The sequence below is a fragment of the Halichoeres trimaculatus genome, unplaced genomic scaffold (assembly GCF_033239565.1).
Source record: "Halichoeres trimaculatus isolate MK-OKI-2021-1 unplaced genomic scaffold, fHalTri1.1 fHalTri1_scaffold_4, whole genome shotgun sequence".
NCBI classification, from domain to species: domain Eukaryota; kingdom Metazoa; phylum Chordata; class Actinopteri; order Labriformes; family Labridae; genus Halichoeres; species Halichoeres trimaculatus.
In genome coordinates this window covers 12,369,292-12,387,836 of record NW_027437182.1, presented here as the reverse complement: position 1 = coordinate 12,387,836, position 18,545 = coordinate 12,369,292, and the positions used below count along the sequence as shown (strand labels likewise).

Genomic DNA, 18,545 nt, shown 5'->3' with positions numbered 1-18,545 from the left:
CGCCAAAATGGAATACTTAAGTTTTTGTATTCATAAACATTGATGATCATCACCTCTTTGGGGTGTTTAGTACTCTTGAGTTAGTTAGATATTGAAGTTTATCTTCTTGCTATATAACAATTTATCACTGCAGAGTCACTGTATAATGGCTATAGTCTACACTGGGTGTATTGTATGATAAAACACATACACTATACAAATACACCAAGGATTTTATTTTTGTTGGCACTCATCACATCTACTTCAACTTCTCATATAAGAATGCAACATACATTTTATATTATCATTATTACTGCAGTGTATATTTTTTTTTATTTCAAAAAGTAAAACAACACAAATGAAAAATATAAATTAACAATGCTCAACCCTATATTGTGGAATGAGTCATATTTGATACATGAATATTAAAGTCCTCTATCTCATCAACATGATAAATAGTTCCCTATTTACCTGTTACCTGTTTGAATTTTTTTTTTTTTAAAAAGCACTCTTCCCCCATGAGGATTATCACACCACTACAGGCTGATTTTGTATTTTGTCCCTTTTCAAAATGGCTGCACTTGTGAAATCATCCACATACTTTTTTTGTCAGGGGAATTATTGCTAAATTTCAAGAGGCTGCATTAAGAATAAAGTGTTACCTATTTTTAAAATAAGTATTTTCTGCATTGAAAGAGTGCATATTTACTAAAAACTTTAATAAGAAAATTGTCAAAACCTCCAAATTTAAGAAATGTAGTACAAAATAAATATCTTAAACAAAATGACGGATCAATATTTTTGTGGATTTTGTTAAAGGGGTTATGTACATCTCAGTTCCAAAATATTAGAATTGTCTGGCTATTAGTAGATTAGTAGGGCTTTACAAGGTTAACTCTATAGGGGCCTTATAGTAGCCAATGTCCCAATTTAAAGTGTGAAACAAACACATGTGATATACCATTTAAATGCTGAGAAAGCTCTGATTGTGTCGCAATCAAAGGGCACCATCCAGTTAAAAAAAATGTAGCCAGAAGCCTCAGTTCTTTGGGTGTCTACTTGAGGCTGGCTGAAGAAACAGAAACTATGTTCACACCAAGCCAAAAACAGACTTTTGTATCGTTGATAAACATATTTACAGTCTTGTTCTAAAAATGGCAAGGGTCTAATTAGTGTTTTGTGATATATATATATATATATATATATATATATATATATATATATATATATATATATATATATATATATATATATATATATATATATATACATTTTATAACTCAGCAGTTTAGGAGATATTAGGATTGCAGGTTTAACCAACCAGAGGCACAGCTCACGTGACTGACAGGTCTGGCACCCTAAAGCTGTTAGTAAGTAGCAATTTCAATATGGCCCCTGCCACAGTTGGCTTCACTACTCTGTTCAGGAACAAATTAGTGATGTCACAGAGACTATGCCCTTATATTATAAATTTTATGGCTGATTTTAACACAAGTTCAACCCTAGCAGCAAAATAAGGGACAATGCTAGGTCTGGAAGTACCAAACATACACACCAAAGCAAAAACAGTCATTTCCACAGCAGAAAATAATATATTTACAGACAGATTTGCTTGAAAAATCTGCTTCAGAGTCTGCTTTACAATGTGATTGGACGTCAATGGTCCATGCCACCACTGGACATTCCTCTGTACACGCCTCCAGGTACTTCAAAAGACCCACTTTCACTACAAAAAGGTCATCAGACCCATCAATAAGAAGCCTTGCTAAGGTTGGACCTACATGATGATCTTACCTCGTGATTGCAGAGTTCTAACTTTGATTGAACTTTTTAGCTCTCTATCAAATCCTTTTTCGTAAAACACAATTTAAGCAGTTCGTGCATGTTCTTGGGAGTGAGTAAGAAGTAGAAGGAAGGTGTTGTTTTGCTTGGAGTTTGAGTTTCTCTGTTGAATCTCGCGGTATTTGACAGCTTCCCTCCACTCTTTGACACTTGCCCCTCCCATGCGCTCCGGGAATGCTGGGTTGTTTACATTACTGGCACACGGGTCAGGAGTGTGGTGATGAGAGGGGCCTAGCTTGTGGAGAGGAGACCATCTGAAAACACGTACACACATCTCGACTGGCTCCACAACAGCACAGCCTCTCTGCCTCTCTCCCTCTTCTTCTCCTCTGCGTGAAACCTGCTTCAACGCTCGGGTAACAGTGCCACGCAAGAAGAGAGGGCCGCAGAGTCAACTTTTTTTTTTCTCTGAAAGCGACCTTGGAAAGAAAGGGAAAGTCAAAACAAAGACAACCGCCATAACCATCATCAGAAAGTCTCAACGTGAAGAAGAAGGAATAGCAAACCAACAGGCTCCCACTTCCTGGTAAGTCATGAAACACCGTTAAGTTAGCTGACAGTAAACCCATGAAACGATACTAACGGCTGACAAAAACACTCCCTAACACTCTAAAAGTCATATTCCACTTCACTGAGAGTGTATGAACTCACAAACATCTCAAATATGTTTGACATTTTGTATTAAAGTGATGCTGATACACTTTTAGAACTTTCTACGAAGTTCGCTAGCTTGTAGAGTTAGCCTGTTAGCCTACTAGCAAGCTGAATTGCTAACTTTCACTACCCAGTTGGATGCACGTTGTAAACACGTAAAGTTGACGCTGACTGTAAAAAATTAAAATTGCGCGAGGAAATGTCTTTATTTTTTAGTCAAATGTGTCTTCACTGCCCTCAAAGTTGTGTGGTTAGACCTGTTAGTAAACGTGCTACTAGCCAGATGAAGTTGCCATTAGTCATGCCATGCTACAGCATTACAGTAACGTTGTAGTGTAGCTACTGTGTAATTACTCCCTTGTAAGGCCATCCTAGTGCTTTTGTGGCTTCTAACCTCAAAGTTGAGACAAGTTTCTGTCAGAAAGAGGTTGTAAGTCAAGTGGTAAGCTTGTGGAGCATCTGCTTTGTGGGGCTAAACACTAAATGTGCTTCAATTAAACCAGGGGTGTCCAATGATTTTTCAGAGGGACACATTTGGTTTTGTGAAAAAGACTAAGAACCAGTAACTCTAATTTGTAACTTATTGTCATGTGTATTGTGTATTGATACCAGATGATAAGTGGTCCGATTTCTGTAGTATTACGTGCTGTGTTAACATAAAAAAATGTTAATCATTAGGGGGCAATATAGGATAAATATGTCAGTGTTTTTTTATAGCAGGATTAGGATCTGGAATTTTTTATGATTTTTTTGAGTGGTTTTAAGACTGTTTTGACCTGCAAGCAACATTTGTAGCCCCCAATATATCTTATCCTGCATCCTGGTTTATTTTAATGCACCATTTTCAATATTTGCTGCATAATTCTATAAATTGAATCTAGTCTTGTGCCCTATAATGTGTTTTTTTTTGTTGTTGTCAGAATGTTAATGAAACACCTTTTACACCATGGCAATACATTCATGTAAACAAATTAGCTGTAAGAGTTGAGTTTCTGCAAGATGTACACCACTTAAGCTTTATACAAGTAGCTTATGCATAGTCCATAGTGAGATGTTACCAGATAAACTTTGGTTTTGTTTGAGCTCTAAAAAGGAAGTGTAAATATACACAAAATTTAGAATATAATTCATCTCAGTGCCTGCTTTGTAAGATGAAAGCTGGGGGCTGTATGAAAATGGATCTTGGGCCATGATAGGCCCCTTGATCTGACTTTGGACATGCTTGCTTTAGACTCACATTCACATATAAATGGCACAAATTAAGTACGTCACAATAATTCCCAAGTAGAGAACTGAAAGCTCATCTACTCATCGTACTGTTTCCTGAATTTTGTCAGGTAACATGATTGTTACAATGTTTGAATTGGCTTATGTTTATTTGCTTTTTGGTTTTGTGCCAGTGTTGAGTAAAGAGAGGAACAAATGTGACTTTGAATTGGTTCATTTAGATTGTGCCTTATTTTCACCTATGTAGTGACTTTACTTTCTAAAAAACATGTTTCAGTTCAGTTTCAGACTGGATAAATGTATTTTTCTTCCAAACCGTTAGACAATATACAAAAGCTACCACTGAGCTTATTGTTTTTCTGAAGTCTTCTTTTTAATGGGGAAATCAAGTAAATATGCGTAGAGAGTAAGAATGTTAATGGTTTCCGGCCCATCAAGCCTGGAACAGGTCTTGGCTCTCGTGTTGCCTCCAGCTGTTAAACACCATAAGAGTTATGGCATGGTATACAGAATTTATTTGGAGGAAAGTAACTGATCTGTGGAAAGAAATGGTGTATTTAAAAGAAAAATAAATCAAGAATTGTGTTTTTTTGAGAAAACAGAGTTTTCCGAGTGTGACTCACTGCTTTTTCTGTGAGTCAGAAAGGTTATTGCAAAACCTTTAGGTAGTGAGTGCATTAAGAGTCCTGTTCAGACTTGAGTGGGACAGTTTGTAAAAGCTTGTATGTTCAAAAATAAACATTTGAAGAATAAAACCTTGCAAAAAAAAAGAAACACTACTCAAAATTGGATAAGTAGGAATCATGCTGAGCTTATCTGTGCAGGTGTGTTGACAAAGCTTTGTCTCTCCTGGGCCGTCACATTTTGGGACTCCAGCATAAGTTGAAAAACAGTATCTCATGCCATGTTGCTGTCGCTGCCTATCACAGCCAAATATTTCAGGCGTCATACCATCACATTTGGCTCGGCTGCAGAGAGATGATTCAGACGAGAGTTAGTGGGAACTGACATACCTTGTTGACCCAATTATTACTCACTTCTGCGTTGCCTCATCCGATCATCGTCAAAGACAACAGGCTTGAGTCTGCCAGCGTCATCAGGTGATGGAGATGAACACCGGCTGGCTCTGTGAAGTTGACTATCAAGGAATGTGTCACGAACCGGATGATCAGCAAATGGCTGCCAAATGTTTGCATCAGTCTCTGTGGTGAGGGATTTCTGCCAGTACATCCCGCTTTGAATTTTAGCTGATGAGGGGTGGGATACTTTTGACAGGTGCTGGCAAAACTTAATTGTTTTGCCTGGTTTTGTTGTTTGGATCTGGTCGTAAGGGACGAATAAAGAGTGGAGTAGAAGGTGACGATGTCATAACTGGTGTAGAAAAGAGACTTCACTGATTTCACGAAACACTCCGTCATTCATTTATAGTGTGTACATCAAATGAGACAGAAGCCTGCCTTCTTAGGAGGATGTGTTTGTGTTTTGGTTTAGTAGTTAAACTCCTGTAAGGACACTTTCGTCTGACATCAGGCTGTTTGTGTGTCAGCGATGTACGTGTAGCATTGATCTCAAAGAAGCATTGTACAGTGGTAATCCTCCTAGTCTATTACTGGTTAAACTGGTGTAGCAGCTAAAAGGAAGAGTTTTAAAGAGTTAATATAATGAATACTGTGTTGATTCTCTTTGTGTAAGAGTGTTTTGCCTTTCTTACCAATATTTAAAACCTTTTCTCTCTTGATCTTTTAAAGATTTAAGTGGGTTTGATTTTTTAAGTCTACAAATAAGCATGTTTTTTTAATCTTGTGACTTCAAGAGACTTTTAGGATCAGCATCAAGAAAGTTGCTACTATTTGTAATAGTAATAGTAATATAATTTTCACATTCTTGTGTAGTTTAATTAAAAATACGTCCACAAATCAGAAATTTTAGGCCACAAAAATGTACAAAAACGGTGAGAAAATTCCAAATTTTCCTCTGTTTTAGCGCAGGTTGTACAAGCATACCCATTAGCCTCGTCTTTTTGTGTCTTTATTAGCACAGCTTTAATAGCAGGAAGCCTTCCTACCACACAGACATTCAGAGTGAGACCTCAAATGCCTTTCATTGGTGTGGAGGAATCTGCAGCACCCAGAGCAGTGATTTAGCGCTGTGGAATTTACCAAATCGCTGTATTCTGTGAGAGTTTCCTGTTTTAGCCCCGGAGCCGGCCCCTCTGCTGCATTAAAGATCAGATGAGACATTTGTCATCTGACCACTTTAACAGTCATCTTGCCTTCGGGTTTCACAAAGAACAAAAAATGTTAACTCATATCTTTTTCTTGCACAAAGCATATTTGAAGGAAGATGCTTCCTAAGGCCATTTTTTGAGCTACATTAAACACTGTCTTTTGCATGATGTCAAAGACCAAGGCCGCACATTGTACAGAAATGATGCTGGCAAAGGTAGCAGACCACTGTGCAGAATGAAAGCAATGAAATGCACTTGTCTTGGTCATTAGTTGTTTTATTATCAATATTAAAAAGTAAGAAAAACGAAATGGAAGCGTGAAGCCTCCCTCTGAAGAATTAGGATTCCAGTTTTTCCTTTCCAGGCTCAGTTTGGTTTAGAGTTTAGAGTAAGGTCTTTGGCAATGAGAGTGGGCTGTCTAAGCAGCTTCTCACACTCCTCTTAAACAGCCAGCCAGTCAATATTTTTCATATCCATCTCCTTTCTTTCTTAAGAAGGGTCACTGATGTTTCACGCATTCAGAGATCCTTGGAGGATGCCTCACGGCTGCCCATGTCACGTGAAAGTTCTCAATTTCACTGTGGCATTGATGCCTTTTCTCAATGGGCTCTGAAGTGCTCCGGGGGGAAACAGACTACAAAGACATGCAAACACAAAAAATTACTGACCTAAGACCCTGTTTAAAGTTTGTGAAACGCTTTGAGTGCCCCTGGGTCAGCTTGTGCCATGACCGTACAGTATCAGTGGTTTATTTCGCTGGAAAATGGCTGATGATTTTCCCTTCTTCTTTATTCTTTTTTGTTTGTATTTGGCTTTCTCACCATGCTCTGAAGAGATATATTGATGTAATAAAGTTATGAATAATAAACCCCCCGATGAGTGCTTTTCATAGGCAAAAAATTAAAACGAAGACATAAACTGCCTTAAAATACCTAATAATAGCATTCTGAAAGGTAAGATGAGAAAAAAACAAACCATGAGCCATTTACTAATGCTATTTTTAAAAATTATTTCAAAATCAGTTTCACTGCAAGCATCTCTGACCAAAACGATGCCCCACAATACGATGTGAACTGTGTCTTCAGTTTTGGTACATGCAGCTGTTTATTACCATCCAACTAAAGAAACCTAATCCTCGCTGGCATCTTTAAAAAAAAAAAAATTGAGATCACTCTCCACTCGTCCCCTCTCCGTCTCTATCTGCTTTGATTACCCACACGCAAAAAATCCTAATCCCTCAGGATACAAATCCACTTTCACAGAATAATTACAAGATGCTATGTGCCACTGTAAACATCACATCAGTGACAGTGACAGGATGCATTTGTCATGAGATGAGACAAAAGCAGAATGAATTTGCACTCATGAACAGAAGAAGGTTTATTTTTTTATTTCTTGATTTATTTTTTGTTGCTTGCTGACTGTGCTATGGGCGTTTGTTCCAGCCTCATCACAAATGAGCGTTAATGTTTCACACGGGATTTGCTGCAGAAGATAACAAATTTGTATGAGAGCATTTTGTTTTGACACACTGTCGGTTTCACCCTCCCTCTTCTCGGTGAGAAATGCTGGGGACTTTTCACAATCTCTCTTTTCACTTTTGTATCGTTTGCTTTTTATTTCTGTGTTTTTTTTTTTGTTTTTTTTTCGTGTGACACTGTGAGTTAATCTGGAGAAAGGGCCAGCTAAGGCACCTCAAAAATGAAGACTATCATCAGTGCTGTTAAACTTTTAATGTTAAACTGAAATAATTTCTGTTTACATTGTCCCTGGAGGAGGTTTGCAGCTACAAGTAGTGTTAAAGGCTGTTCCATCTACATTTTAATGAAATTTCTTAGAATAACTAACAAACTAGAGAAGCACTGAGAGAGCACAGACCTCCGCCAAGCGCATTGTGATTGTCATGCAACACTTAAGTCCTACTTTAATGTTATACTCCCTTTCAGCAGACTGTCTGTTAAATTTGGTGTTAGTTGCAGGTTTGTACGATAATTTGTTTCCTGACAGTGTTGAAAATTATGACGACCCATATTTCATATTCTGGATCTTAGTATCCAGAATATTGCCAGGATCTGGATCGTACTTGTACATCTGTCAGAAATTATGGTGACCTTCTCTTGTATGCTTTTGCAAAGCAATCCGACCATTTATGATGGAGTTATATACACATATGGTGAAAACGTCCCTATCTCCCAATGATAAAGAATCCTTTAAAAAAATTCCTGGACCCAGAAGGTGATTCGGGTCACCTCCAAAATGTAATCATGTCTTCCTTGTTCCATTTTGAACATTTCCTGAAAATTTCATCAAGATCCGTTAGTTACTTTTTGAGTTATGTTGTTCACTGACAAACAAACAGACAAACTCTCCCAAAAACATAACCTCCTCTGCTGAGGTAACAAACAAACATGTTCAACTCATACCTGTCCATATTTCCAACAGATTTTCTCGTTGTAGATATTGTGCTGTGTCATATGTGACACTACCAAAATGTGATAAGAAATGACTTAAGGAAAGGTTGTCATGCTGGCTTTATTTCGTGCATTTATTTTATTGCGGTGCAGTACATGTGGTTTAACTTGTGCTGTGTAGGAAGCACAAGTATTAGTTATGTCTTCTCTGCAGTAAATGCCTCTTAAATGACTTTTAGCACACCCTTTCATTCGTTAAATCCCTCTCCTTTTTATTTTCCATCACGCTGCCTCGTTCGGGCGCTCTGGATGTCTTCCTCCCCCTCCCCTCCCCGGTCTGTGTTTGTACCCTGACTCACAGCAGTGTTCCTCGGTCCCCCTGGTCTCTTGGCCGGGCTCGGGGCTTTGAGGTTGTGGTCAAGGCCTGGGGGCATGAAGAAGGAAGAGGAGTCATAATGAGAAGCTCCCCTCAACTCCTGCTGCCTAACCTGCCCTCCAGCCCCTTTGTCTCGCTGCTGTTCCACGTCCATGCCACCCATCTCTTCTCTCCCCGTATTCTTGCTTCTTGTCTCAGACTCTCACTTCCTCATGCTTACCATCCCCCTTTCCCTCCTCCTCACCTCTTCTTCTCTTTTTCCATCCCTCAACCTCTGTGACTCTCAGCCTGTCCCCCATTCTCGCCTCTGCTCCTCTCTCCAGGGGGGTCCTCTCTACCCGCAGCCTCCTCCTCTCTGCCCGGCCTGGCCCACAGTCAACGGGAGGCAGGCAGCCTGACTCCCTCGGAGCAGCAGGAAGCTGCAGCAGCAGGGGTTAGGCCTGTATGGCGCTGCCGGCTGGCTCTGTTAGAAGTCTTGCCAAGCCAAGGATGAGAGACCTTTGCCAGTGCGGTATTGGGGCACCGAATAAAAATATTTTGCAGATGTCTGAAGGCAGAAATCAGGAGTCAGCAGTGGCTCACTCAGGCCTGGAGCAGAGGTGTCTTTTAAGTGCAAACGATATGAATAGTTATGTTTTTTGCATAGCATAGATGATAAAGACTTAAAGAATGAATGAAGGAGAGGGACTTAATGAAGTGGTCCCAAGGAGTCTTGGCATTTCAGAAAGTGGGGGTGTGCCAGGAGGCGGGACATGCAGGAGGCTGGTGTGTGTCTGGATTGGCTGAGGGAGACGTGATTGATTTACTTTGGCTGGGTTTAAAGGAGCGGAGCATCCAGTGTTACTGTACTGAGAAAGCCTGGCTGGGTTCCCAAACAGTTCTGGCTTGACAGTTTAACAGTGAATATTTAACTCTGCGCCACACTGCGGGGTTTGGCTGTAAACAGCAGTCAGCAAACAGCAGAGCAGCAAAAGTCTGCGTGACGCCGGGCCCACCTAAAAACAACACACGAGCAGGAAGCACATCTTGAAGTTCCGATTTTAGAAAAAGGCAGATGGCACTGGCTGGTGGTGTCACACTGTAAAAAAAAACACCAGGATCCCCTGATGAAAGCAGCTCCCGCTTGCTTTGAACAGCGAGTCTGTCATGGTTGGTGTCTGCTGTGTGGCTCCGGGTCAAACTGTGATACGCAACTCCTGGAATTTTCGCTTTTTAAGTTTTTCATGTTCAAATCGTCTGAGGGGGAAAACAGAGGGAGGGAGGAGGGGGGACAGGAAGTTTCATTAATATTAATATTCTAATATGTGCAGGAGGCAGGGAAGACCTATCTGATTTAGCTGCTTTCAACTCCTGTTGTGGAGCTGTTTTCTCTCTCCTCTTCTCTGCTGTGCTTTCTGTTTCCTCTGGCTCTGCATTCACAGTGAGTCCTGTCTTCATTTTCTGGTCATTGTCAGCTCTATTTTGGGATTGATTGGAAGAAACCAGGAGTCCTGTTTAATCACTAGCTTACAATTTTTATTCAAAGGATAAGTACAGGGATGATTATTGTACTCTTTAATTTCTTATTCTGGTTGGTGATTTAAATTCAACTCTCGAGTAGGATGATTGTTGTGGTTGCAGAACAGTCTGTGCCTTTAAACAAGGTTTTTGAAACTCAAAGGTTGTCCACAATTTGAATAATCAATACTTTTTCATATTATGTGCTTTGAAACTCTGTGATTTACATTCAAAGCACTCAAAGTAAAAACAAGATCTTCAGTTATATTTTACCTAAAACTGCTGCAGACAACGAAGGAGCGAGAGGTGAGGCAGTAAAGAGAGAAGAGAGGTGAAGGTGAAGAAAACAAAGCAATGAAATTAAAGAATAAGTTATCTTCTGATAGTTTCACATCATTAATTGTCCAAAAATCACATTAACATATCTACAGCTCTCTACAAACATGCAGGAATGTGCCAGAATTGTGTGTGTGTCTCTGCTCCACCCTCTGTCACAGCCAGTCCTATTAACTCTCCTCATTCACCGGTCACCAAATACTGAAGCATTTTTCTAGTCCTTTTAGATTTCAACATACACATACATTTATGTCCTTTGTTGACAGACTAAGAAAAAGAGACACCTGGACCTCTAACAGCACAGCACAGTGACTGATGGGCTAACTAGTACAGATACAAAAAGTAAAGACAAGAGCTCACATGTTCTCTCTGATATGCAAGGGTTCAAATTTTGTTGCTATATTCTAACATGTCAGTATCGTTTGGCTTTAACCAGTATTGCATCAAAATGAAGAAGTATTGCCTCTGAAGATAAGTTGAAGATATTCTGATCTAGCCATGGCCTTGCTAAGCTCCTCTTTGCTCCTGTATCCAGAAATAATCCAGATTTGTTGACTTTTACAGATGTTATATGAAGGGGGGGCTGAGTCCAGTCTCTGTGTGAGGGATGGTGGAACAGGTCTGACATCTCTCCTGAACTGAAAAGGGAAATCCCTGCAGGCACAGGGCATAGAGGGGGGATAGGGGTGGGGGGGGGGCTGGAGCGGAGAGAGGTGCGACCCCTTAGGGGCAGCCTTATTCTCCGATCGTCAGCTCCTTACACACACTCTCGCACACATACTAAGATTCTGTCGGTGTGTCGGATGATGCACTCATGCAAAGAAGGATGAGTGCCGGAGGAATAAGAATAAACGTTGAACTCATTGTGTGTGCATTTGTGTGTCCGCCCGCATTCGTGTTGTGTTCACATTGTTGTTAGTTCATTTGTTTCTGTTTGGATTTTTGTGCAGTTTTGAGCCATGGAATCATCAGTTGTACACAGAAAATAAACATAGACATATTCTTCTTAGAGATCGAGGCTTAATTGACAAGTGGTTGGTAAAGGCATAAAAATCAGCAGGTTTCATTCCTTCCTGCACCAAAAATGTTGCCTGGCTTTTCAAAGGTTGCTTTCTTCTGATTTATTTCAAGTTCCAAGTTTTCCTCAAACATACACCTACTCCTCAGACAGAGCCAGATGTCTACAAATGAACAACGTATGCCTGTCTGAGCCCTTGTTATAAATCATCACACAGTTTCTATTTCCTTACATCCAAATTTAAAATATTAAAAAACCTACTTCAGCCTCTGATCAATAGATTCACATCATCATCAACTTGAATGTCATCTTTGACTGTAGACGTACTAAATATGTTGTACTTTTAACATTTGCTAAGTATTAATCTCATTAATTCTTCAATCTCTATTACTATAGCACCAGAGTTTCAGCTCTTTTTCAAACATATCCAGTCTGGATTGTGGACCATTTGAGGAACTCTATGTGAGTGGACAACAGGAACTAGGGGGTTGTAGTATCCGAAGATCCAGGAACTTTAAGGAGCAGGTGCTGCAATGCTAATTGTTTCCGAATGGTAGAATACCTGCAGTGTTTTTATTTCAACCACCATTTATAATAATTTCACACACAACTGTAATTCACTTTAATTTATAACTCCTTAACGTTAGCACAAATGTGTATCTGTCAACTTCCGGTGTTACACTTTGAAAGGGGACCCTACAAACCGGAGACTTACGGAAGTAGTCCTCAAGAACTCTTCCTAGTTTACATGTTTATAGAAATGTCAAAAAGGTAGATGAGATACGTATTTAATGATTATCTAATATGGCTTGCTACTGATGCATTCAGCTTAAAGTCCCCAGTTGACAGAGATGCTATATGCATAGCTTTTAAAATCTTAACTCCCTAGTTGCTTCTAGTACTTGTCTTTATCACAAGTGACAGTTCCACAAATCAATTTGCAGTGCCATAAAGAAGGGTCCAAAACAGCACATGATAAATCTCCTCCAAGTGCCGAGAGGTCAGGCAGTGCCATGCAATTACCTTTATCTTACTCTCACCTCGGACCATGGTGAGAATGACATGAGCTACAGGAACCATTTAGTTCCTTAGAACAGTTCCTGGGACTTAAAAATCCTGGTACTTCTTAGGGGTGGGTAAAAATAAAGATAAATTGATGCATCGCAATATTTCCTTGTCTAATTAAATATCAGTTCAGCAAATCCTCTGAATCAATTTACCTTCTGGCAAGTGGAGGGGGGGGGGGTTGTGCATGTTTATCGCGTTGTATGGATGTGGGCTGCACCAGACCAAACAAGAAAAAATGGAAGCCAAAGCAGCTGCAGTGTAAAGCCATCTCTTTCTGCTTTAAAATCTTAGGTTTGTATTGTTTTATTGCTCCAAAACTTGTAGTGCCATACCTAATTCATTTTAAAGAGTCATTGCCTCAGCAGGATAGCAACCTTTTGGGTCTACATGCATGCTCATACACAGAAAAGGTACTGTGTTTGACCTCTGATTGAGTGGTACTGCTCTGGATCTGGTTAGAATATTGTGCGTGCGTGTGTGCAGCGGCCAGCAGGGCCCACCGCAGAAGCCACAGCAGTCTGAAACCATCCAGAGCCACAGCCAATCCTGATTTTTCTGGAGCCACATTCTCATGGGGCTACTATTAGTGTGTATTCTTTACAATCATCCACATTCATGTGAACTAATGTGTCTGCGTTTCAATCAGAACAACTGAGCTCTGAAATTGTTCCAGGTTCACAGTCCATAAGATGTTCCCACCACAAACCCTATAGAGGCTGCAGGGTTGGGGTCCCTTACCCCGTCCCTCACTCTGCACATGAGAAGGCTCAGGTCCAGAACAGCCCTAACATGAGCCTTCAGCCCTCACGTTAGCACTCAGCTATGTAACGAGACATGCCTGGGAACTGCTCCTCTCACATTACTAATGATTTGGACATCTTGCTCTTGTCATTTCCTCTTAGTCTAACTTCGATGCTGACGCAGGGTAACTGCTTCAAACTATCCAGGGAGAAGTGGGGAGAAAAAAAAGCTGCTTGAAAGAGGTTTGAGAGAGAGCGCTGGTTCTGTGTGAAGGGAAACTAAACTAAATTCACCAGATGTTTTTTGATGGTTGTTTCATACATGAGAAACTCAAATGACAGGCCTCATCATCTCCAAACAACACAGAGATGGGTCAGCGGTTTCTGCTTTATCATAGCTATCCTACAACCCAGTCAAAGCCAGAAATGCATGCTGGGAAGAAGACACTTATGCTGGTTTAGAATAAAAACAGATTTGATAGTGTTAGGTTTTGAATCTTTGTGATCTCCTTCCATGTCTCAACAGTAAGTGACGCATTTCGTCTTCCGTGTATTCTGGCCTCCTTTGCCCTAACATGTTTGTTCTCTAACCGCATCATAAACAAGTTTCTGTAAACGCTGGTTGTTTGCTTTTGTGCAATTTTTAGTTCACACAGGCCACGTCAAGAGACCTCCTCCTCTCTTGCAGCTCCATCTCTTCCTTTATAGATATTAATAGGACATAAGAGACAGAATGGTAATGTAATTCAGAATCAGAACACCGCCCAGAAGATGATGCTCGCATCTGTTGTCTTCTTAAAGTCTGATCATGAGCTTCAGGAAACAAAGCTGTACTGCACTGAGGAAGACCAGACGCTTCATGGAAATCCAGTTTTAAAAAATGCTTCATTTAAATTAGAAAAAAAAACTTATTTTTAATTTCTTTTACCCAATTTGTCCATGTTTTATGTCTTTATAAGCCCGGTAGCCATGCAGACAGAGAGAGCCCCAGCCCCATGGTAGTGACTGTCACATCCTATATCCTGGTGCCAGAGGTGATGAAGCTAATTTGGTGGTCAGTAAGTGACATGGCTAACAAACAAAGCCCTCGCTGGTCCTGGGGGCTGCTCTGCTCTGCTCTTCTCTGTGCAGTGCTCTGTTTTTGCATTGTGAAAGAGCTTGAGTTATTGCCACAGGGCTCTAATGCAACCCAAAGCCTTGGGAGGTTTGTCATGCAGTTGTGTGTAATTCTGGGTGTGGGTATTTAGTTCAAAGGTTCAAATGAACTGAGAGGTGAGCTCCTGAACGTACCCCAAAAAGCTGCTTTTACGAAACTAAAAACCAAAATCCCCACTGATGGGAGCATGTTTTGCTTAGTTTGTACTCAGACTATGGCTCATTTAAAGAATGTCTTAGAAAGTTTTCACACTGAAATAAAGGAGAACCAACCCCTCAGTGCTGTACAGTTGTGGTGACTCAAACTAAATGGTCCAAACTGATGCGGTTGCGTCTTTGCATTTTGACACACATGCATCCTTGACAATTGCACCACTCCTAAAATTACAGTAAAGAAATTGAATAGCTTGTCAACTGCTACTGGACTGGCAATTTTGTAAGTGGATTGGGGGTCAAAAGCTAGTTCCCAGCTTCAAGTGCCCACTTATTTCTGATATTTTTTTGTAATTGAACAATTATTTGGACTAAGTGCAACTTTATGTAACACTCATTCAAAGCTGCTAAGTTCCTAGTCATTTTTACTCAAAACTTCTGAGTCACCAACAACAGTCAAAATTGAACCTGTTCTTTGAACACGGCTAAACATTAGAGCAGTCTGTACAGATAATGTCAAATTAATTTTCTGAGTGTGGCTAATGCTTACAGAGCAAGCACCATCTGCCTTAAGTCCTCTTTGCTTATTAACACCTATGTAGATGCACAACTTGATCTACGAATCAGGTACTTTTATAGGTACAGACCGAATTCTATCAAAAGTACCGGGTACCGATTCAGGTCAAATCAAAAGATACCATGTTTAGATACCTAAATGCATCCTTGTGACTGTGAGGGAGTGGAAGAGTAGGTGATTTTCCATGCTGGACATAAACACAGCATTGAAAGGTTGAAGAATAAACATGTTAAATTAAAAAGAATTTACATTTCATTATTAAACAAATGGATTCAATGGTACCGAAAATTGGTACCATTGAGTACTGATACTGATTGCCAGGTACCAGGAATCGATACCGTATTGTTTCAAATGTGAAAGGTACCCGTCCCTACCTGTGTTTGTTTACATCAAGGTTGTAGAGCTTTATAGCATTAAGACGGCTTAGCCTCAACATATGATCTTACAAAGGAGCATATTGTACTAAAAATATTAATGATACATTTAGCCCGCTTGTTATTCTAGTGCTGCTAGGACTTCCAGGATGAGGACACTTAATTATTTGGTCAACTACAGTCACACATCCTGTATCTTAATGTGAAACCCTTTAACAACCTTAAGGTCCCTCAAACATCCCAAAGTCTTACGGCATCGTTATCTTGATCAGACTTGAACAAAGTGATCCTGACTCCTTTTACATACTCTGCGTAGATATACCATTCAAGCTAAGGTGTGACATTCTGAATGTCTGTGAACGTAGTGAGGGTGTGCAGACATAGCCCAAACCCCCAGGGTCCCCTCTCCTGAACGCCTGGGGGGTTCTCCTCTTCATACAACCAGATCTTCACACACACTAAGCTGCTTTCTAAAGGGATCACACAGCTGTCTTTAACGCAGCTCTGTCTTTGCATGCTTTGTCCACATGATTTTGTTTTCACTTACTCAGTCAGCAATTTGTCAATAATCCTTGTTTATTCTCAGTGATTGACAGAATGAATTGGTTTTACCTACAAAGAGGAGGGTGCTGAAGGAGAAAAGAGAGAGGGATAGCGTGTCTGGCGGTCTTTTTGTGACTGGTACCATGCCTGTCTGTCACTCTTCTTTTATCATTGAAATTGGAGTTTATCTTTTACAAGCTTGAGTGGAATGTTTTTGTTTTTCAAGTGATTATTAGCATCCTCCTTGGCTGCCGTCTCCCGGCTGATGAAATGAGCACATCAAACGTAGCGCTGTGCTAACGAAGCGGCTCGGGCTGGCTGCTTGGCTGGCTGGCTGGCTGATGCCTTTTGCTGTAAGGCACCTGCTGAAGTGACAGGCTGGCAACAAAAGGCCTTTTGCCACAGGAGAGCGTCAGTGCCGCTGTTGAGTGGGCAGGACAATAGAGCAGAGGTGGCCTGGGCTTTTAGGCACGTGCCAGCTCGTGTCGACACCACATAGGAGAGGCAGAGCACAGAGGAGAGGAGGAGGGGAGGATGAGAGAGATGGAGAATGAGAAAGGGATAACACCTGCATGTGCTTGAGCTCTCTCCTCAATGGTGGGCATGTTTACTTTACATCGGGGCTGAAAATGCGAAAGGAAAACAGAGATAGAAAGAATATAAATGTGCAGGTGTGTGCACAGAGGGAAGGAGACACACAGATGAAGACAGAGGAGGATTCATCACAGTTAATGGGATTCCTGGCTCATGGTGGGTCAGGTGATAGTGCAGATGTGTTATGGAGGCTGCAGCGGGTGAAATGTGAGCACACCGGAGCAGAGCACTGCACTACTTTTACTTGTATTGTTGGCAAATAAATCAATTTAGGCCTCACATGAAGCACGGGCTGTTTGTGCTGTGCTATTTACTTCTGCGGGGAAATAATCATTAGCCTATAAAAATGTGAAAGTGAAAAATGTAAAGGAGGACTATAAATAGTTAGCAAGCAGCATTATGGATCACTGGCCTTGTAGTGTCCCCATGGACCTCAGCGGTTTTCTTTGTCTTAATTCCCTTCTTTATCATTTCGCTGCGTTTCTTCCACTCAGGAGAGGGTGAAGGTCTGAGCTCGGCAAAGATATCACACACAAACACACACACAGACCCTTTTTTTGACTCTTTATTCTTTCTGTATCTATTCTTTTCTTACTTCTTCTTCCTTTTAAACTCAACTCCAAAAGAGCCAATACACCTCTTAACATATTGATATGCTGACAAATAAAAGCGAATTGCTAACATCTGCATCTGTAAGCAGCCTTCATCTGTGTGCGCTGACAGGAAACAAGATGTAGCATTCACTAATGATATATTTGATGTAATCACAAAGATGCCAACAATGATTCAGTTAGGTTATTCAAACACTTATTGAATCCATATAAAGAGTATTTGCTAATTCTCTGCAGTCATATTTGTAACGGGAAGAACATTGTTAAAACTTCATTAGTAGTAGTATTATTATACTTTATCATCATCAGAATTGATAATAATGACTTAGAACTTATGCCTTTTTGGAAGATTGAAGTACAAATATCCTCTGAAGGATGGTCCTTTTTCTCTGAAGCGGGGTGTCCTTTTCTTGTGTGTGAACCACAGGAGATGCTGGTCAGCTCGATCTCTTGGTTGCGATCTGGCACAAAAGTAGCTCCATCACCTGTACTGATTTTCCCAAACCGATCACTGGTGTCAGCTAACCATATTTAAGACATTACAGTCCAGTACTGTCTTAATGTTTCAAGGCATAGACTCAACAGAGACCTGGGAAAAGTCGAGGCTCATCAGACCAGACAAGGTTTCTCCAATCTTCTATGATCCAGTTTTGGTGAGCTTGTGTAAATTATACTCTCAGTTTTCTGTTCTTAGCAGACAGGAGGGTCACACAGTGTGGTCTTCTGTTGCTGTCTTGTTTCCTTCAAGGTTGGTCTTGTTGTGTGTTCAGAGAAGGTATGGGCAATGATTTTCAAATATTTAAATAGTCATTAACATAAAAAAAACTGAATAGTTTATGTGATGATCGCTTAGTCCTGTGTGCGACAGATCATAGTTTTATGTCAGATGCTGGAGCTGTTGTGCATCGATTTCACAAAAAAACAAAACAAAAAACAGGTCGAGCGGGACAGAAAGTTGTGCACCGACACCATCTGCAGTGACCCATGACTTTAAAAATAAAACAAACTGTGTCCAAATCAGATCATATTTAACTTGACCACAGCAAAAAAACTGACATAATGAATGGAGCCAGACCAGGGGCCTGTACTATGAAGCTGGATTAGCTTTTAGAGAGATAACTTCCTGGATAAGTTTCGGGTTTTCTGTACTACGAATGTGGATC

General features: G+C 40.5%; 1 protein-coding gene across 1 annotated transcript in view; it reads left to right on the top strand.

Annotated features, from left to right (window-relative positions):
• The first annotated feature begins 1,994 nt into the window (after window positions 1–1,994).
• Window positions 1,995–18,545, top strand: part of nek7 (NIMA-related kinase 7) — a 68,879-nt gene continuing 52,328 nt past the window's right edge. Inside the window, exon 1 of the mRNA XM_074668951.1 lies at window positions 1,995–2,347. The gene's annotated coding sequence lies outside the window, so the exon portion shown is untranslated. The remainder of the gene's footprint in view (window positions 2,348–18,545) is intronic.